Raw genomic sequence first — 23,218 nt, 5'->3', positions numbered from 1 at the left:
TTATCTTGGCCTTTTATAACTCCTGACAGAGTCAATATTTTAATTCTCATGTCAATCAATTATATAATTTTTCTGACATGATTTACATGATCTGGAGGTTTGGTAGACCTGATCGATTATTCTTTCCTTTTTTTATTATAATATTAGCACATATCTGATAATTTTATCAAAGAGGACAAAAGAATCATATCTAAGACATAAAAAGAAAAATTGAAATTTTGCTATCACCATGAATTTCAAAAAAATTAATAATTATTTAATAAGTGGTCAAAATATTTTTCCTTAAACACACACTGTTTAATAACTATGTTTAACATGTGAGTTAAAATTAACCTTGCTGTTCAATAATGAATCTTTTTCTGTAATCTTTGAGTTACTGTGTCTACTTGACATTTATTATGGGTTCTACAGATACTTTCAAATAAAGTCTCTGGATGACACTAAGAAACTTGAAAAATTTGGCAAAGAAAGATAAAGAAACATGAAATGTTTTTAATTTGAGAAAATATAGTCAAAACCAATAACTAAACAAAATAATAATTGATGCTTCATATAATATAAACTTTTAAAAATGAAGAAGGGCACATATCTTAATGCTTTTCATGTCACTTCTATGTTTATAATCCATTTTATATTCCTGTCATACTAGCAATCAATTCAATTCCCTGTTTATTTGTGACTCGTTGTCTATAGAAGCACTTTCCAACAGTAATAAAATGCAAAATATGTACTTGATGGAATATATTCTATTAACCATACAAAGGAAAGAAAGACATGAAATTGATTTTACTAATATAGTATTAACTCAATATATTCAAAATATATAATCAATAGAAAGTGTTATTGGGGTATTTTATCATCCTTATTTCCTCTATGACTTTTAAACCCATCATCTATTTGATATTTAGCTCAAATCTCAATTTGGACTCAAGTGCTCCACAGCAACATTTGGCTGGTAGCTACCATAATAGACAAGTCAGTTAAGTCCAGGAATTCATTATAAGAATATTTCACACACTACATATTATGTATTTCTCTTTATTCTCATATTCTACATGAGCTAGAAGCTTCCAACAATAACCAGAAATTTATCCTTGTCTAGCTCCTATTTTAAAAGTCAATGGTTTACCCCTACACATTGCTTTTCTTGAAAGTATTTTTTTAAAGTGTCCTTGAAATAAAATTTGTTTATTTAGAAGTATTTATGTAACAATTCCTATAAATTATTTTGGATTTTTGAGGAGTTTAGGAACTAGTGTGTTTCCAGTGGGTGTTTGCATATAAAAAATAAAAAAAATATCTGGCAATATAATAAAATGATAGGATAGTAATGCTGTTCATAAAAACTGATGGAATAGGACTTGAGGAGACATTTCAGATGGATCTAGAAGGCACAATTAAGCATATGTACACAAAAGAGCAAAAAATACGTTGTGGGTCACGCAGAGTAATAATTCTAGCAAGATCTGGTATGCACTCACCAGAGGCCATTCTGCATGATTCTATCCCTTTTAGTTCTCAAGATAACCTTTCCCAGGGCAAGTAGGATGGTGATCTACCTGTGAAGAGAAAGGTCTTCCAGTGAAGAGCTGAGGTCATATAAGTGACAGCCCAGAGCATATAGCTAGTAACCCAGCCAGGAGGTGTCCAGCCAGAATCACTCCAGAAATTAGTCCCCACACTCCTGAGGGATCATCACCATGGCTTCCAGAACCAGAAATGGCCACTACCGACTTGCTGTGTCTACTGTCACTGCATGCCTCTCAGTGAATCTGAAGCCAGCTGTGTCCTGCAGCAGTCCTTTGAGTCAATGGCCTGCTACAAAAAGACCTATGGAGGGACAGCTGCCATGGCAATCTGGAAGAGAGATGCATTTGCTGGCAATGTGCTGTAAGTGGCACAGCCACTGAAGTGAAGGAGGCTCGTGCACATAGTAGGTGGAGAGGGAAAGAGGGAGGTAAGGAGATGAGGGACACTCAGTGGGCACAGAACCAGTGTCAGAAATGCAGAAAGATAAATGAAAATGGGCAGAATCACACAGGGCAATCATTGGCAACACTGGGGAGGGCTTGTGGAAATGCCATCATGAAAATAGGGCTTGATTCCCATGTGAAGTTCTGGGTGAGGTCATCTCCTGAGTTGATGGCCGCGGTGGCAGGGTCACATATGGAAAAACAACCCAGGGTTGAAAACTCTCTTTATGATTACAGAAAACATGCTCACTATGTGTTATGGCTTAGATCTGGAATGGCCCCCAAACCTCCTGTGTTGAAACATGGTCCCCAATGCACCAATGTCCAGAGGTTGGGTTTTTAGGAAATGATTATGAGGACTGTAAACACTCAGTGGATTAATCCATTTGATGGATTAATAACTTGAATGGAGTGCTGGGAGACGTGCCTAGTAGAAGGTAGTAGGTCACCAGGGACATGCCCTATAAGGGTTTATCTGTCCCACCCCTCTACACCCCCTCTGCCATGAGCTGAGCAGCCTTCCTTCACCGTGCTCTTCCTCAGGCCTGAGTACTGAAGCCATTGACCATGAACTGAAACCTTTCTGCCTTCTTTAAGTTGTTTGTGTCAGTTTTTTTTTTGGTCACAGCAATGAAAAGGTAACTAACACACTAAAGAAGAAAAGAGAATTGCTGTCAAAGCTCAGATACAGACTGGAGTTGTCTGATTTTCTCCTCAGGTCTCTTTTACCAGGTGCCTGTGTCATTGAAACCATGAGGCAAGGAAGTTGATCATAGTATATGAGACCAGTTGGATCATGGAACATATCACTCAGAGGAGGAAGTAAAACTGGGAAGGCTTGTTTGATGGAAAATGCACGACTGGCTGATGAGGACAAAACTCTTTCAACCCTTTCGGTGAGCAAATCACCCCTTTGACCTTCCTTTGCCAGCAAAATCTGTGGCAGAGGTCTAGGGGGAAAGAGAACAGGGAGAGAAAAACATTGCTAAGTTCCCAACATGGAAAGACTCACAGAAAAAGAAAAAAAAAAATAAAAGCTTTTTACAAGTTAATGTAGAAAGTGATCTAAAATGAACTTTTCTCAACACTATTATGATGATGTTTTCTTTCAAAAGAAAATCATCTGTGTCTGGTTAGTGGAGAATGGTTTTGAATATGGGCACCTTAGAATTCCTTGCTGGATATTAATGTCAAAGTTTGTGATTTTTTGGAAGAAGTTGTCAGATTTCCTTAGCAAACCCCAACATATGCTCAAAAGATCAATTATTTTTGTTTATCCCTATTACTAATTCCATTTGCTTAGTAAGAGAGGATGTAAAATTAATAGCTCATAACTTTCTCAAAGGCAATGTATGAAATTTATCAGCTCTTCATTTCCAGTCCTTGATGACTCTACTTTGGTTGAGCTGATATGGCTTCATAAGTTTTAATGGACTGTGGCACTTCTATTTACAGTCCTGACATTAACTGCAATGGCAATTTTGCATAAATCCGCCAAAAGTCTGAGTTTCTCAAACATGTTCAGCATTTAATTAATACTGTATGAAGTCATTTGCTCGTTTTTCCTGGGGCAAATTTACATGAAAAGTATTTAATAGGAGAGCTACTCATAGATGACCACACTCTATGTTTCTTCCCCCCTAAAAAATTTTTTTTATGACATGAAAATATGATTAGGAAGAACAGACTATGAAAACTTAAACTCTTTGAATAAATTTTGCTGTATATTTTTTTTAGCTTCCAGGCAGGAATATATGCACCCAAGTTATCCATTTCCACATGCATGCATGAAATCTAATCACATTATCTAGTAATTGAAGGATAATGCAGTCGGGGAGCATGAGAACGTTCTGAGGCACTCGGTATGTTCTAAGGACCTTGTGAACCCAAACATTGAGGAAAGCTTACTAAATATTTATGATGTGAATTTTCTCATGCAGCAGATTTGATCCACTGTGCTGATTTTGTTAATTCTTACATTCTTACTTTTGATTTTTTAAATATTTATTATTTTGAAGTTAGAAAGTTGTGTGGGGAAACAAGGACAACCAGGATCTCAATGGGAAATCATGAAGTAGATAAATTATCTACATGTGAAATAAAGCCCTGTATGTAAAATTCAGAATGTGTGCACTCTGTGATTATAGGAATAGGTTGTTCCTAAGCGTGTGATCTGGGTTAGACTCTTCCAGAAGACTCTGTAAGACAGAAATGACAAGTGGTTTGGCTGAAAGGGAAGGACTGCCACAAAAGGAGTTTTAAGGAGCCATTTGCCACTTGGAGCCACTAGAGATCAGAGGCCCTGTTTCTGGGAAACAGGTTCTAAGGTTTGAATGTGTCTCTTTCAAAATCCAAGTGCTGAAACCTAACAGCCAATGGGATGATGTAAAGCAGTATGGCCTTAATAGGTAAGCAGGCCATGAAGCCTCCCCTCTTGCAATGAGATTAAGACCCTTATTTAAAAGGCTGATGCAGCATTTGGTTCTCTTAATCTTCCATCCTCGGCCCTTTGAGGATAAGTAGACAGTGACAGTCATGAGGAACTGGCCCTCCCAGAGGCTGAAACGTTTATCTTAGACTGCTCAGCTTTCATAACTATGAGAAATGATTCTCTATTCTTTAAAATTTCCCACTCTCAGGTACTTTGTTATAGCAGCACACATAGAGTAAGACCAGCTGCTTGGGTAGATCCGTAATGAAAGATAAGGAACCCAGGGTTTCCATTCTCTAGGTCACTTTCTTGTTTTAGTTGAAGACCACTACCAGAATTAAATCTCTTGCACTTATAGTTTACCCTGTGTATAGGACCAACATGCTGCCTTCAATCAGAAAAAGAAACAAAGGAGCCTTTACTCTGAGTCACAGGTGAATACTAAGGAGCCATCTGTTCGTGGCCCATGCTGAGTCCCCTCTGCTCTAACAGTCCTCCTATACAGGCTGGCCCCAGTTCCTTTAAATAGTGCCTTGCAAAAGGAGGGCTTGTGATTTCCAGGGATGTGATTGATGGTCCAGACGTCCCTGCTTCCCAGCCATGCAGAGTTCCTTCCCCACTGCCCACACCTTTGCATCGCTGTGGCCAATATACCTGACTGGAACAACCTAGAGGAATTGTTCTTTTGGCTCTTGGTTTCAGAGGCTCAGTCAATGGTTGGCCAACTCTGGAACTCTAGGCCCAAGGAGGCAGAACATCATGGCAGAAGGGCATGGTGAAGGAAAGCGGCTCCGTTCATGACAGCAGAGAGAGAGCTCCTCTCCCTGGGGACACATAGAAACCCCAAAGGCCTGCCCTGGTGACCTACTTCCTGCAGCCGCACCCTACCTTCCTACAGAGACCACTGCACACAGCAATCCTTTGAAATTATTAATCCATCAGTGGGTTGAACCACTAATTAGGTTGTAGCTCTCATGATCTCGACATACCCCCTCTGAACATCCCTGCCTTATCTCACTCATAAGCTTCTGGGGGACACCTCATATCCAAATCACAACAGTGTGCAAAGCCTGCTTCCCATCCATGGGTTCTAACCTTCCCAGAGTTGTCCCATTCATGGGCACAACACTCAAGCAAGCATTGGTTGAAGGCAGAGGCTGGCTGCCTCCCCCACCCAGGTCCTTCTGTCTGAAGGGTGCTCAGTTGCCCCACAGGGTGAATGTGCTCTAGGCACTGATAGGAAAACAAAAGTCCATCCATTTTTCGCCCACTTCTACACGTCCATCCATTCCCTCTTCCCCTGCTTTCTTTGTCTCCAGCCTCCCACACTTGATTGGGTAGCCCTGATTAACTAGCCAGAGCAGTTATCAGGGATCAAGAGGCTGTGTGTATCCCTGTCGCAAAGCTATCTCTCTTTTTCCATCTAGTGGATGACCACGAGCCCCACTCCAGTCTTTGTGCAATATGGGAGAATTTCCCTTTTTATTTTATCTCTGAGACACTTCTGAATGTGCTTTCACCCACCTACTGAACTTAACCATCTTGAAGTAGGCTTACTCCTCAGTTGTCACCCAGTTGTGGAAATTCTGTGAAAGGAATTGGATGTGAGCTAAGGAGGACATGTATGGGCAGTGGAGTAGGTGACACCTGTTGCACCACCTGCCTTTGTGTTCTCCTGAACCAGTCCCAATGTGCTGTTTCCATCCTGGGATGGACTGTTACTGAGCCTGCCCTGTGCTAGCCACCTGCAGATCTGACCCTGCCAGGGTCAAGACAGACAACTCTGTTTGTCACTTGCAGGCCTATGATCACATGCTGCTATGCTTTGCCACAAAGCCAGGAGCTATTATTGAAGGGTGAACAGTCCTGGGACCCTGAACCCACCCGTGGCTCTGTACCAGGGCTCCTCTGAGTCCACAGAGCATCCTTATTTACAAGGTACCTGGAGCAACACAATCTGCCAGTCCTCATGGTCCTAGCAGCTGGCCTGCTGCTCTCTAGCCTGAGCTGCTGACAAGCTCTCTTTGGACAAGGCTCACTTAAAGCAGCATTCATAAGCATTCCATGAGTACTTCCTCTCAAATCCAAAGATGTACTCCAATCTCCCCCACCTCCCAAGGAGCACTTGACTTCCATTCTTGTCTTGATTCCTAGTACAATAAACATACCCCTCTGCTTCTGAATGGTGGTGCTGCTTTCTTGGAATTGTAAAATATCCACTGACCCTTGGAAGCTCAATCCCACACATCCTTCCAATTCTCAGAACTGACTATGCTCCCCACCCTGGAGAATTCCTCAGTGCTTATGAAGTGGGCATCTCTGGGCCTCTGGGGAAAATTATTATCTAAAGGCTTCTCTGATATTAATTAATGCATCTATTCCAGTATGCCTCCATCTCTGGGCACCTTCGTCCCTCCCTTGGGGCTCTGAGGCACCACCAGCACTTAACACCACATCTTCCTGGAGTATCTCCTTCCTTAGTTTTAAGGGACCACCCTGGCTGTGTTGTACCAATGCCTCCAGATCTCCTTTCTGTAAAATAAAATTCTGTGTCATGAGAATGTATGCCCATTTCAACAAACCCACTTTCCAATTCCTGTGCTTTATCTCAACCCCTGGACCAACACTCTCCAGATCCATTCCCAGAACCATAGCTCCTGCAGGTACATATCAGCTAGACCCTGCAGTTATTTAGGTAATTTTTTTCTCCTACAGCAGGGATAGTATTTCTATTTTTAGATCATGCTGAGCCTTGAACTTGGTTTTTGGTCTAGATGAAATGGAGAGAAGTGGTGGTATTGGAGGAGAAAGGCATCTGACTCAGATGAAACTGCATGGTCTTCAGATAACTGGAGCTATTCTCCACTAAACAAAGAAGGAGAACACCCAGAAATTGTGAAATGATAAGGGCATAAAACATTGTCAAGCACATGTGTGCTGACAGGTCAGGTGCTGTGCTGTAAACCTTCTTAGTACAAAGACTTGCTCCAGATATTTTACAGGTATGTTTCTCATGCAGAAAATAGGTGGGATGGCATACTGGCAATCTTCAAAGCTCAAATACTAACGAAGAATCCAATGTACCTTATTTCTAACTGCCTATAATTGAATGATAATATGTTAGGCTCCTTTGAATCTATTACATGGTCATTACAATATATGAAAGTTAACTCTACAACTAGTAACTACATATTTTGTAACACCACCCAAAAAGGGTGTTTCAAGTTTGTAGAGAAACTACATCATTAATAAACACTTATTTCTTTCCATTAGATCCAGAAGCTATATTTTGGAGATACTAGAAATATGTTATTAATTGACTTGACAGAAAACAAAATCACAAAAGATGAAGTGATTCTTGAGTTATCTTCCAGAAGATGCTGCTTTTGATAAATCCCTGATTAATTTCTTTTATTATTTAACATTAAAATTTTGAGAACTTACAATTTTCAAATAGACTTCATCAGACAGAAATTAAGTGAAGAATCCTTACATAAATCTTAAGAATATTTTTTGTTTCTACATTTGTTTTTTCCTGATATAAATTACTCTGATGCTTATGTTTCTGTCAAAATTTTAACTCATCCTCAGGGAAGAAAAAGAGGTGCTTAATAAACTGTAAATTCAAGGATGATATATTTTACTGTGAACAAACCTGAGTTTAGAAACAGAGCTCCCAGCTTATTAAAATTACATGTGCAATAAAAACTACATCTCAAATGCTCTAGGGTATTATTCAAATGTTTTTATAAAAGCAACGTGTCTCATTTGGCCAGAACTTGTTGGCATGCATTTGATAGCCCGTGTGCTTCTGCTTGTTCAAAAGGATTTGACCCACCTATAGATCTCACTTGGAGTAAGCTGCTGCTGTCGACAGGTGAAAGAGAGGAGAATTCACACATTTATCATTCGCTGTGCTTCTCCTGACACCTGCAACATGCCTGACAATTCCAATACTCAAAAACAATTACAGTGAGAAACACTTCTGGGAAAGTCTCTTAGGTGTGAATCCTAGGAGACAGAGTGGCTTGAGAGGATGCATTGGAAGGAGATCAGAACATAGTAGTGCCAAGGGAGTGAGAGGGGCAACTGTCAGTGAGCTCTGTGCCAGGCCTAGGAAGATGTGCAACCAATCAGTTTAAGCAAGACACATAAGATCGATTAAGTTTGGAATAGTAAAATTTCTTATATCTGAAAATTTTGTATAGAAATCAACAAATTGAGAGAGTAACAAATGCCTCTTTGAAGTAGTTGGACTAGAATGGATCCATTAACACAAGCGACAGTTCTGCTTGATGGATGAGCTAACCTGCAACTCAACAAAACTGATCCTTCACATTGAGCCCTCCAGAACTCTGATCTCACCATCAGCCATGTGAGGCAATATTCTAATCATTTAGTGAAATATCAGAGTGGAAGAGTTTGCAAATCACAAATCTTTCAAGCAAAAAGCTTGTTTTTATATTCCTGAGTTTTGTGATACAAAAGGCCTTAAATGATGAAGTGGCTCTTTTATTTTGGAAGCAATTCTATAATGCATAACACACACACACACACAGTATTCATCAATTTCTAGATTTGTAGAAAGCTTTATACTTTTACTCATGGGTAACTATCAACATATTAAAAAGAAAATTCACGATTTTAAAACTTGAAAAAATATATTATCCTTCTGTCTGTTAGGATTTATGGAATATTTGTGATTCAAGGAATCAAAGTCATTGTTTATGGAATATTGTGAAATAATCCACGCATAATTCAAAAGCCTGAACAGGATGTTTTATATGTATATTTATTTTCCTAATACAAACACAATCAACTATACATACATGCTCAAAAATTATGTTTACTTTCTATCAACTTCTATGCTCCAATCAAATAAAATCTACTAAAATTTATTTAAAACAATTAGACAAAACTCTCAGAATTGATACTATTTACAGTCTATTATATATAAATACCCAAGACCTAACAGGTCTTGCTAAATTCCTTTGTTCTCTATAGGTGAAATAAAGTGACTAGGTAAGTAGCTAACATAAAAAAGAATTTGTTCTGGAGGGCTATAATTGTATAAATTAGCCACTCCTAGTCATTAGCTAATGCACCAGGAAAATAGAACATAATTATGGAGCCAGTATGTATTCTTAAGCAATAAGTATAAAAGGACCTTGTTATTATTAATTTATTAGTTATAACAATAAATCAAACCACAAAACATAATATAGAAGAAAATAAGATCAAAATCAAAACACAAATGTACTTCCTGTTCCCATGTGATTTATACTTGAATGTCTCTTTCATGGATGCATCTGGGTCCTCTCCCATCCTTCCCAAAGGGTCCATTAGCATTGGCTTCTTTTCTATGCCTTATTTTCATATTAACAGTTACATACTAGTAAAGCCTCCTTTGATCTTATTTTTCATACTCAGGGTATTTTGCCTGAACTTACATGTAAATATTTTTCTAATTAAAAATTTTTGACAATACTTCAGAAAATATAGAAAATGAAGCAAAATTCATTTGAATATTACATGGGCATGTTTACAGTTTTTGATTGGGCTGTATACTTGAATCCTATCATGACTTATTAATATAGGATAACTTCCATATCTGCCATTATATGTAATAGCAGATATGCAAAAACAAGCCATTTTTATGGATGCTACATAGTTTGTAACACATAGACACGGATGTGCCTGGATATTCAAGTTGTTTGGACATGTGGTCTGTGTCCATGCTTTCTTCTCCTGTGACAGAAAACACTGCCCTGGACACCTCTGTGCCACCAGTCCCCTTCATGTGCACTTGTCTGAGCCTCTGACAGGATCTCTGGGTCCAGGACTCTGCACATTTCCTACTTGAAGCAAGGTGCCTAATGTGGCTCTGATTTCAACATTGCCACCAGGAGTCCCTAAGCCCTGGGGACTGTGCTATGCAGAGTCCTTGCAGTGATTTGCAATTGCTAGTGCTTGAAATTGTTAGTTCACTTTTTGAGTTTTAAATCATGTTTTATTGTGTCTCAATTTACATTTTCTTGACTTTTAGTGCTGAAACGCTTGCTCATTTGTTCATCATTTTTTTTTCTCTTCTTTGAATGTCTGATCATAATTTTAATCTATTTTTCACTTACATTGTCATTTTTTGCACTGATTTTGCAAGTTTTGTTAACTGGTTACTAAACATTTGATAAATACTTATGTTGCAAATATTTTTATATTTTGCCCTTTGTATTAAGTTAACTGTGATAAATAATTTTCTCATTTTAATGGGATAGTAACTCATCCATTGTTTCCTGTCCTATTTGTGTTTTTTACATTTTATCTTTAAAATAAATTAGTACTTTTTACCATACAGAAATATTCCTATTCTTTTTGCAAGATTTTAAGAAAATTCCACTTACATGCTTAATATTTCTATCCACCTGCATTTGGTTTAGAATAAGGATAGTCACCCTTTGCCAAGTGGACAGGCTAACCTTTGTGACCCATTCATACCTTCCTTGCCCTTTAGCACACATTGCTACCTGAGCTAAACATCAAGTTGCTTCACGTGTAGGTCAGTATTTTTCCTAATTTTTGTGTCAAAATGGTAGTCCCTTGAAATTACATTGCATTTTAAAATTTTCTGATGGCATCACAGGCTTCCTTTAAATGCTTCTGATCATCTTTTGTGTTCTGTTATTTCACTAAGATATTTCTAGTGGTGGATTCTTTTCTATTTGTCCAGTTTTGGATTTTGTTATTTGTTTATTTTTGCTTCTAAATGGTAACACTTAAACCATTTTTCTGAAAAATGTTGCCATTTCTCTCCTGTCTGCAATCCCCTTCTGGTCTGATTATATACCTGTTTATTCAGTGAGTCTCTAACTTCAATTTATGTCTTTAAGAAAATAAGCTTAAATATTTATAACCCATATCTGAACATTTCAACTCTGGGAGTGCTTTAGCGTTGGTGTTGTTGGTCCTGGTCCTAAAGAAGATGCAGTGCTCAAGTTTGCAGCTGGGGTGTTCATGTGTAATAATCTTTGCCTCTGATACGCTTAGCTCCCTTGTACAATTATTTATGGAGTATTTTTAAGACCTAGAACAAATTCTCTGGACTCGTGTAGAGGATTTAATTTGTTTCTGACAGGTATCTAAGGCCACTGGACTTCAGGTGCACACATTTGGCTTAAGAAGTTCCTAGCATCTCATGGGTGAGATTTAATTCTGGGTGCATCTGGGTGCCAAGATACCTTTCCTTCCTGTTTCCTGTGAGGAGGGCTGAGCTGTGTTTCCTCCTGGTCCTAAAGAAGATGCAGTGCTCAAGTTTGCAGCTGGGGAGAGAAGGGTCTCCCAACATGCTCCCAGGTGGTACAAACCTGAGATTTGCCTTCAGCAGCCCTGGCCTTAAGTGCACCCAGAAAACTCCAGAGACCAGTCTGGAAAATTCTTAACCCCTACCCAGGGTTCTAAACCATGGCTGGGTTCCCCATGGGCTCTTCCATTGTCAATGGTCTGCAAGACAGCTGGTGGACACTTGGTCTACATGGCATTAGAGAGAGCCTTCCTGGAAGCCCATGACTTACTGAAGGAACAAAAGAGACAGCAGAACCTAGGTTGTGGCCCTCCCACTCCTGAGACCAACTTCCCAGTCCCCACAGCTTCCGACCTGGGAATGTGACATCCACAGTGCTCCCAGAGAAGAACTTGGCACACTGGAGATTATTTGTAAATTCATATTCAAAACCTAGAACAGGGACTCTTGCAAGTGTAGTACACATAGCTGTTTCCCATTTTAAAAGGCAGGAGAGAGGATTTGCCCCAGTGTTCCCATAGAGGCAGAGTGTATGTATCTAGAAAGCTTCATGATTTATATTCTCTCTGAAAAAATCATATATACAATTTAAAAGATTTATCTAAACTTGTATTTTATTATTATTTTTTAGTGATTTTATTGAGGTATAACTTGTAGGGGAAAATGTACAAATATGACATATATAATTTGATACATACCCTCCTGATGCCCTCAACACAGCCAAGATATGAGTTTCCTTGTGCCTCTTGACTGGTTGGCTTTATGGGTGTGTTTAGCATGAATACTTAACATGAGACCTATCCTCTTAACAAAATTTCAGGCTCACAACACAGAACAAGTACTGTGTTGTACAGTGATCCTTTTAAATTATACAATTTTGATCTGAAAATATAATTCTCATAGCATTTAGAATAAGACACCTCTAGAAATGTCACTGGCTAATATTCATGTTCATATTAGTGTCAATATACATATGATTCCAAAGGAAGGATAGCCTGAATTTATTGAGCAAACTAAAAAGAAAGTAAAATTTCCCAGAATATTTTTTAAATCACCTGGGAAATAAGCATGCCAACCACAAGGAAGCAGGATAAAGTAAAAATGCCTCTCTCAAGCAAGAGTACAAATGAGTTTTCATGCAGTTAGAAACATCAAAGTATGTGCTCTCAACCAAAAATATACTATAGAGCAATTTAATAATTAGATATATAATATCTTGAGCTGGACTAGGAAAGAAGTTATCTTGCAAATGAGCATGTGATTAGCTATTCAAAAACCATAGAGTATTTTCTATCATTTGCTTGACTCCTTGAGAGTGGAAATGGGGCTCTCCCAGGGAATGGCTTGTCTTGGAATCATTGCACAATGTGGTCTTAGTGCTAAATTGGAAGGTCATGAGCACTCTCAAAAAAATGCCTCAGAAAACATGCTGCAAAGTTTCTGCTTTTTTGAAAAATGATAGAGCTTTGGGGGAAATTTAGGTAGAGAAAATTTGATTTGAAAAAAAAGGCAATTTAAGGTTTTTGTTATTGTTAGGCAAAAGTACTCAGTGATTTTAGTTATTTCAGGATTTCAATTTCTGTTTTCCTCCTTATGTAAGAGCCTCTTTGTATTATAACTTCCAAATTCTGATTTATCAATTCCCTTAGCAGGTATAGTTAATAACTTTGAATCACTATTTAATTGTTTTATCTCTACCAGGATTTATGTATTAAGTCTAATCATGCCATACCTAACAGGGAACATATAATGTGGGCAAACCAACCATCTATTCAAAGGTACACATTTTATAATCAGAAATTTGCTAGGCCCTTGTGTTTAGCAATAATATTTGTTTTGTGGTGAATATAATTGAAGGTGATATTATTAGGGTTTTGAAACTTAGAAAGTTTTCAAAACTGTATGTGATGAAAAATATTGACAAACTGATATTAGTATTCATGATGTCAAATAGAAACATTAGTAAATTTTATACTATGATATTGATATTTGGCTTCTATAATATGTCTAAATTCATAATCATTGGATGTATAGTCAGTGCTAGACATTCTAGAGGATGATAACAAGGATGATAATAGGACTTGGAAAGCAGAACTTCATATTTAAGCAAGACAAATGTTTTTGCAGCTTTATTACATAGGCATTTAAAGGACCTGAGTTTAAAGGAATTTAAATTTGCACTGTGAATTTCCAGTGGAGGGGCATAACCTATCTTATTACCAAACTTCTTTTATACAGGAAAAACTTGTATCCCTTAAGCTTACATGGAACACATTTTGAAAAACAAAATACCTTACATTTCATTAAGTAGCTTCTTCCAAGACAGACTCTCTGTTTCTTAGTGACTAATCTCCAATTAAACTTATGCAATACTATTTTAATAATTGCTTCCCTAGAAACAAAGATTTCAGCTAATACCAGGCTCTTTTGTCTATTTGTGTCGATTTTGTAAGCTTCCAACATCTTGATTTCAAATCTTTCTGTTCACCACCCTTGATCCTTGCACATCCCACATCTCCGCCTGTCTTTTCTCACTGAGACCCTCACTGAATGAACCCGAGGACCATGTGCTCATCTGCACATCCCTCAGCCCTCTCTTCCTTCCCTACCCAAGGTAGACCCATCAGTGATCAGTCCAAGCCTCCATCTCTGTTGTATTTGCGTATGGACAGTCGGTCACCTGGGCTGAGCAGCTGCAACTCATGAACAGGCCAAATAAGGCACTGCTTTACCAATGGGTCTCACCCAGGCCAAGGACACAATTCTCAAGTGCATACATGAGATTATGCCACCATAGGCCATGCCACAGATTCCTCATCTCATTAATTATTACTAGGGCAATTTTTACACCATTTTTTCAATCCCTAAATAGGGATAATAAAAAACAGACTTTGGATCAGGCATGTAGTTAAGGGATAAGGAACTTACCTCGCATGTACGAGGCCCTGGATTTGATCCCCTCCACTACAGGGGGAAAATGGAATTTGCTACAAAGCTTTGTTTGAAGAGTTGAATTTCCTAATCAATGTAAATCATTAATAAGTATGCTATAGCTATTGTTAATCATAGATAAATTGATCTGAACAGACCAATAAGGATCAAGGAAATTGAATCCATAAGAAAAATCTTTCATAGGAAAAGCCAATGTCCAGAGAACTTCCCTGCTGAATTTTATCAGGTATTTATAGAATAATTAACACTAATTCATCTCAAACTTTCCAAAGAATATAAGAAAGGAAATGCTTCCAAACTTATTTTAAGAGACTATGATCAGCCTGATGCCCAAGCAGGACAAGGACATCACAAGAAAAGGTCACAGCACTTTGTCCCCACTGCCTCCCTATTCTTTGCTTCACTCTGTCTTGCAACAATCTCCCATACATTGTAATTTGTAGTTCAGGATCACAAACATGTGTACAAAAGGTGTCACAAGCTTAAGTACTTTAGCTTTTGCATTTTGCATGGCTTGCCTTCCTATTAATTTCATAGGGGATTTTCCTTTAATCTGAGAAGGGTTTTACTCTGGTTGGAAAGGATTTGATCACCGTCACTGAACTTAAGCCTGGCTTATTTTCTCTGAAATTAGTGGAGGGAATAATTAGAATTGTGGTGACTCCTGTGTATTCCAGTTCATAACCTGTCATTCTTTTTCCCCAGAGTTTTACCCTCTTCCCTGCAGGACTTAATTTCACATTGAGAACCATGTGCATTTCAGCTTAGTAGAGGAACAGAGGAGGAAGAGGAGCTTTTGATTTTCAGTAGATGGACTCCAGTCCAGCCATCAGACTAAATACTCAAAGGGTCAATATTATAATATCTTTTGACCAGAGCTACTCTTATTTTAGCACAAGACAAAAATCACTGTGCATCTTCATATTTGATATTGGTATTCTATTTATCTTCACAAATAGATTTATAAGAACAGATAATTCCTATAATATACTTTGACAGGGGAATAGACGGAATTTGAGCCTCTGCTCAGGAATTGATTATAGACATCCCAGAACATCCCCCAAACATTTCCTCTATGTCCCTAACTGACATGAAGTCGCATTTCTGTCCATAGTCTCATGCTTTCATAATCACATACCCAAAGTGAGCATAGCATTTGACTTTCAACAAACTGTGCTCTGACTGAATGCTTCCGATACTTTAAAGATCACACTCCGTCGTGATGGAGCATGCTGTACACCTCCCCCAGTGGATCTGAACTCTTCCACCTATCCATGGTTTCCTTGTTCCAGCTAAGAGCCATCCCTTTCTTGAGCATTTTTCTTTCTCTTAATAATAGTTTCAATGTCATTTCAGAACAGTGACAGTTCACAGGAGTGGGAAGGAAGTCAGGGACAACCTGGAGTGAGAGTGCTGCATTTCTCCAAGCTGTTGTGCAAAGGTCTCCGTCCTCTGCCTGTTGACTTTTGATTTAAATCTTTGTAGGAGGAAAAGTACCAGTTACTGTGGTTGTTGACCTTCTGGATTGTTCCCAAGTAAGGAAAACCAAAAGTTTTAAGTCCACATAAGCTTATATAGCATGTACGTATCAGGTCAAAACATGCCAAAAGTCACCACAGCAGGGCTGAGTGTGGCACCCTTATGATGCCATCTACAAGATCCCCACACATCCCTGTTCTCTTCATATCTCTTCTGCTGACTCCCAACACTGATGCTTCTGGCTGCTCAGAGTTTCCAAAGTATGGGCTGGCTCACCTGAGGGCACAAGTCATCCAGACTTTGGATGACTACAACAAACTACTGACATTTTTCTTACACTATTCTTTGCCATTCTGGAGTTGATATGAGCCAACTTATTTGCTAAACCACTCAGAGGACCTAGTGTGGTAGTGTGAGTCAATTCCTCTATTCTCAATTTTCTTAATGTAATTCAAAAATATTTTGCAGTTCTAAGGAATATTTTATATGGTTCATGGCCCTGTCAGTTAGAGAAAATGATTTGAATATTCTCTTCAAGAAAGCATATGTGTATATGAACTTGGTTTTCAAGTCTTCCAATCAGTTTAAATGTTTTCAAAAAAAGGTATCTTCAGTGTAACTAGAGTCTCATGATGTTAAGACTGGGCATCCTGGCACCTGTGGTGGCTTATGCCAGTAATCCTAGTAACTCAGAGGCTGAGGCAGGAGGATGGCAAGTTTGAAGCCAGCCTGGACAACTTAGTGAGACCTTCTCTCAAAATAAAGAATAAAAGGGCCATGGATGTAGCTCCATGGTAGAGTGCCCTGGATTCAATACCTAGTATTGATAAATGAATAAATAATAAATAATATTGAGAGATTTCTGAGAACTTGGTGCTGCCTGACCACATTGTGGTTGCCCCTCTTGATCACTTCCTCCAACTCAAGCCGGCCTTTGGGCCGTTCACTGTCCGAGGGGGACACACTAGGGTGCTTTCCACACAGCTGCAAGATGGGCATTCAGCTATGAGCAAGCAGTTGTGACAAGGGTCCTGGTGTCTGTTGCTCCTCTCAGGCATGTGGACCCACTCCTGATATATGAGCCAGGACGAACCTGGTGTGGCTCCAGACTGTTCTCTGGATTCTAGGTGTAGTTCAGAAATATCCTGGAGTTGTGAGGAATATTGTCCCTCATCAATTTTTCCAATGAACATTAATCAGAATTTAACATTGGGAAAAAGTTTATAGCCTTAGCTAAGTTGACACCATTTGAAAGAATATATACGGTCCTGAATTCTCAGTGTTGTGTGCATATGTGCACACTCATCTGTAAAGCGATATATGTTTGCACTAGCCAATGTCAAAGACCCATGTATGATTCTATGTGTGCCGTGTCTAGACTATGTCCACAATGTGAGATGTACATAGGCTAAAATTAGCATTCAGTTTCACTATGATTCTAACACTAGGCAACAAGAAAGTCTTTAATATTTGATTAGTTGGTGGGAAGGAAATATGAAGAAAAACAGTATGATGTGGTTTAGAGACAGATAATTTAGGCTAGTGTTCTAAGTTAATCCTTTTATTAACCATGTGACATGGATTTTTGTCATTTAAGCAATTTAACCCACAATCTACACACTGGGATAACATTATCTATCCCAAGGCTTCACAGGATTAAGCAAAATAAGAGGAAAATGCATGTTAAAATGTTTGCAAAATTATAGAGCTGCATGGATGCTCATTAAGTATTTATTCATTCGTTCAATCATATGAATGCTTTGTTTTCCTTTCTCCCTTGGAAGTTCAGGGGATGACGAGTTGGATAATAAATGAAAATGGCTACTGACAATTGGGAAAAGGAGTTTACTAGGGGAGAGGAAGAATTCTTATGAGGATTATGATTATTATAATTGTTATTGGGTGAAAGGATGCCAAGTTTGCTAAAAAAATAATTATATGGTAACTAAATAGACACAAATTTGGTAAATCAGTTTAAGGCCAAAATAAAGGTGCAGGACATTAACCATACTACATCACCATATCTCTATATGAGGGTTCCCTGTGACTGTCACCTTGACTGGATGAAGGATGCTCAGACAGCTGGTGAAGCTGCATTTCTGGGTATGTCTATGAGGTGTTTCTAGAAGAAATTGGCTTTTTAATCAGTGAACTGAGTGGGAAAATTCACTTTCAATGTGAGTGGGCACCACCCAACCTGCTGAAGACTCAGATAGAACAAAAAGGCAGATGAGAGTTGTATTGACCTGCTTTGTCTTCTGGAGCCAGAACGCCATGCTTCTCCTGCCTTTGGAAATCAGAACCCCCAGTACTCTAGGAGTTGCACCAGCCACCTGCTTGGTTCTGGGGCCTTCCAAGGTTAAATGGACCTGTATAAGGAACCTGAAAGGATATTAAAATATGCTTACTAGCTGCCCAGGCTCTCTAGTTTGTGAACAGCCATTTGTGATATGAGACTTCTCAAATTGCATAATCACATGAGTCAATTCCCCTAATAAACCTCCTCCTCTTCATTTTCATCCATCCATCCATCCATCCATCCATACAGTTCTATCTCTCTGGATGATCCTAAGGTACATATTAAAATTGAATATGAGATAACTGTTACATATCAGAAAATTGTCTGAACATATTAAGTAAAATTTTGTTGTAGAGAAAAAAAGATTTTGGACAAGATCAGGTTTTATATTAAAAATTAAATAAAGAGTGTTCTCATACATTTATGGCTATAGTTCTGTACATTTACAATCCTATTGCATTTCTCTGACACAAAAATGAAATAATGGAGACAGATAAAGTTCAGAGAATGAGACAGATGATTGAAATGATAAACTCAAATGAAGAAACGTCTACATAGAGTTACAATGAGACTCAGCATTCTTTATCCAGAAAGATTTTAAAATGGCAACATTTACAGACATTCTTCTTGTCATTATTCCTGGGACAGTACAGTATATTTACACAGCATGTACATTGAATTAGGTATTATAAGCAATATGGAAATTATTTTAACTATGTGGGAGGATGTGCCTAGGTTATATGCAAACATTTTCATTTTGTATAAGGAACCTGAGAACCCTTGGGTTTTGGTATGAAGCAGAATCCTAAAACTAATCCATCACAGATTCTGAAGGACAACTGTATATGGTTATTTTGATAACAAACATGAAATAAGGATATTAAAATATAGAAATTAAGTTCACAAAAGATTTAATAGTTTTGATGCATATCTTTAGTTTTTTAAGAATTTTACCTAAAAGTCAGCTACAAAGGCTTCTTTTGGTACCAATTATAAAAAAGATAATGGTGTTAATAAAACAAGAGACAATCCACAGAGCACATCTAGGGTCATTCCATCACGGGGTGAATAAAGCAGATGGTCTTGTCTTTTGTACAACCATAAAATTGCCTCATGCACCTCTAAAGAGATTTAGTTTTATAACAAGTTCAGCATTCATTATACTTCTATCTAGAGAAATCAGTCTTAATAGTTTATATTTCAAGTTGGACCTCTGAAAATAAAGGGCCTTTCTGGGGTAACCTGGACACAAATTTTAGTGCCAGAACTTGCAGTTTGAATGCTGGGTCATTGCTAGGGGCTACAACTAAGAGATAAAAGCAAGGGCAAGGAAGTTCTTGGAAAGATGGACTTTTGATTAGGAATATATGCAGTTATAGCTTAAATATGAGAGGTCTTCAGTAAAAATTTCTGCTGCAAAATTAGAAAACTTCATATTCAAGATCAACTTATTGATTAATTTATTTATTTATTCATTCACTCTATAAAATCTTTAAATTCCTCCTCTAAAATCCTGTTTTTCATCCATTATTGTAACTTGTTCAATGCAAGTAAAACCAAGGAAAAAGTGGGAAATTTAACCACCAAATGGAGAAAATAGGGTGAACAAACAGTACTTTATCAAATGAAAATGATAAAGACAAATGCAAACTAAGCAGAGAACAAAGATGATGTGACTTGACTGGCAGAGATTCCACAATAAGTTCTCTCCAACTTCAGGCAAAAATACAAATTTGCCCAAGAGGAAATGCATAATCCAGAAAAGCCTGCCTGTTGAAAGCCACAGCCGAAGGGGCCCCAGCAAACTTCCAGCTGCCAGCTGATGATTGGCTCACAGCGGCCCCAGCAAACTTCTAGCTGCCAACTGATTGGCTCCTCTGCAGTGATGCTCATTGGGCTGTTTTCCCACCCTTTCAGACCACGGAGCTGCTCATTGGGGGACTTTTTTTGGCTCCGCCCATGCGACCCAGCCAATCGGCCTCAAGAGCAGGAGGAGTGGGGGAGGTGGAGAGGCTTGTGGGAAGCCGGTGGTGGCAGTTGGGCTCTGAGGGTTTTCCTGAAGAGCTGTGTGGTGAGGTGTGTGTGTTCTAAAAATAAAGTTCGCAGGATGTAGGCTCCCTATTTACCTCTCTTATTGCTCCTCACACTTCAGATAGAGCCCTAATATCCAGAGTATACAAAGAACTCAAAAAATTAAACAATAAGAAAACGAATAACCCAATCAACAAATGGGCCAAGGATCTGAACAGACACTTCTCAGAGGAGGACATACAATCAATCAATAAGTACATGAAAAAATGCTCACCATCTCTAGCAGTCAGAGAAATGCAAATCAAAACCACCCTAAGATACCATCTCACTCCAGGAAGATTGGCAGCCATTATGAAATCAAANGAAGAGGGGAGGGGGGATAGTAGAGTATAGGAAAGACAGCCGAATACAACAGACACTAGTATGGCAATATGTAAATCAATGGATGTGTAACTGATGTGATTCTGAAATCTGTATCCGGGGTAAAAATGGGAGTTCATAACCCACTTGAATCAAAGTGTGAAATATGATATATCAAGAACTATGTAATGTTTTGAACAACCAACAATAAAAATTAAAAAAAATAAAAATAAAGTTTGTTTCCTTTGACAAGTGGCTTCTGAATTGGCCCAGCCAGACTGCAGCACCTGCCAGTGTCCCTCTGATTAGAGCAGTAAAGAGGAAGATAGGCAGATCCTGGAACCTGAGAGGGCCTGTCTGTGCAGACTGCTCAACACAGGAGCCACAAGCTTAGAATGGCAGCAGTCCGAGGAGAGACCTTAGTGGAAGGGTGGTGAGAGCAGTGGCCAGAGAAAGGACACCTGGGTGGGAGCCAGGCTGGCAGCTTAGGCCTGGAAGAAAGAGGGATGACAGGGGCACAGAACCAGAGTCAACCAGAGGGTCTTCAGTCCCCAAGGGGCAGGTCACTTCCAGCCTGACTCTCCATTGAGAACTAAGCAAAGACCTGGCATCATTCAAAGATAAGAGTTACTAAGAAAGGAATCACAGAATAAAGTGTGCAGACCTTCAATCCACAATGGAGGAAATGTTCCCAGCAAACAGTTCTCCAATCCACCCTGACCAAAACAGGGAAAAAAAATTATATATATATATATATGAGAAAGAGAGAGAGAGAGGGGGGAAGTCAGGAAATAATATTGAAAGGCAAAATGAAAGCAGTATAGAAAGGAAAATCCTATTTGAAGCAACAAAATAGAAGGAACATAGTGTAGACGGGCTCGAGAAAGCTAGCACAGACACAGAGAGGAAATGGGAAAATCAAAAAGGAATTAGAGAGAAAAAGATACGTATGACAAGGGAGCTCTGTCTCTCCTTCATATATAAGATACAGAGAGGGGAGCGAGAAACGCAGTGTGTAGGGCTTAACGCTCCAGCACTGAGGATGGAGGTGATGCCCTGGGCTCTGGAGTTGTCTCAGATACACAAGGAACAGCCTCCACAAATAGGTGGGTGTTCTGTGAGGGTGAAGGTGACACCAGTGAGGAGCTGGAATGACCCAAGAGCATGAGGGGTAGTGAGTAGTCATGTCATTCATGAAGGAAATAAGACTTGAAGAAAGAAAATTATTTTGTGGAATTATTAAAGTTGAGATAAAGTTATGCAAGCTGATGTTGGGTATTTTAAAATTAGGAACAACAACAACAATAACAAAAAATAGGGGTCAGAAGAAATCTAGGATACAGGGAGTAAAGAAGAAACCATCTGACCCCTTTGGCTCTGATCCACACAATGAAGATGGTTTGATTCATGAAAATTTCATTTTACTATGTCAGCTTTCTCTTGACTTGTTTTGGACATTATTAATAGAGACAACCCTGGGCTGGGGCTGGGGCTCGGTAGTAGAGCGCTTGCCTAGCATGTATGAGGCACTGGGTTCAATTCTCAGCACCACATATAAATAAATTAATAAATAAAGGTCCACCAAAATTTTAAAAAATATACTTAAAAAAATTTTTTAAGTATTAAAAAAAACTCCAACTGGTTCAGCTGACATCTAGCAGGGACCATGGTTAATAGCACAGGGCAATGCTATCTGTAATATAAGAGGCAAGCAGATTAAGAAATCTTGCAGATTCAGGTGGGAGGGCACTCCAGAATTTTTTAGAAAGTATTTATGATTCATAAAAACTAATATAACTACTCTCTTAATCTTTCTTTTTACAAAACCAAAATTTATATTTTTATTTGGAATACTCAGGTACTTGTCCCCAAATAGTTTGCTAACGGATTTTCACTTTATCTCAGTCTATCCTCAAAATTAAAATTGTGATGGAGTAGCAGTCTTTGGTTAACAAAAGCAGTTTGATGACTTTAAATGAAATCTGTCCTTCGTTTTGCTGTGCACCATTTCCACACTTTATGGGGAACCATCCTCAGTAAGTAGCTCTTGGTCTGGTTGGATCATGACCAGCAGATTGAGGCACAGCTCATCCATGGTGACAAAAGTATACCACAACTTGTTGACAAAAGTATTTACTATAAACCACGCTGAGATGGAGGACAATGGAGGCAGACAGTGCAGGGTCACGGTCAAGCAAGGTTTGGACACCCTCTCCCTGGGCTCTGCCTTCCCAAGTGCTAGTGTTTCACCAATGACTCACATTATCTGGACTGTCTCAGGACTCTGGACCTCACAGGCAGTGAAAGAGGTCATGACCAACCAGGAGAGATGCAGGGAGAAGCCAACTGCTGTGATACACTTGGCAAACTTTCCTCACATGCAAGTCACAAAATAA

This window comes from Marmota marmota, unplaced genomic scaffold, assembly GCF_001458135.2.
Source record: "Marmota marmota marmota unplaced genomic scaffold, marMar, whole genome shotgun sequence".
Classification (NCBI taxonomy): domain Eukaryota; kingdom Metazoa; phylum Chordata; class Mammalia; order Rodentia; family Sciuridae; genus Marmota; species Marmota marmota.
Note: the sequence above shows the minus strand (reverse complement) of the source record.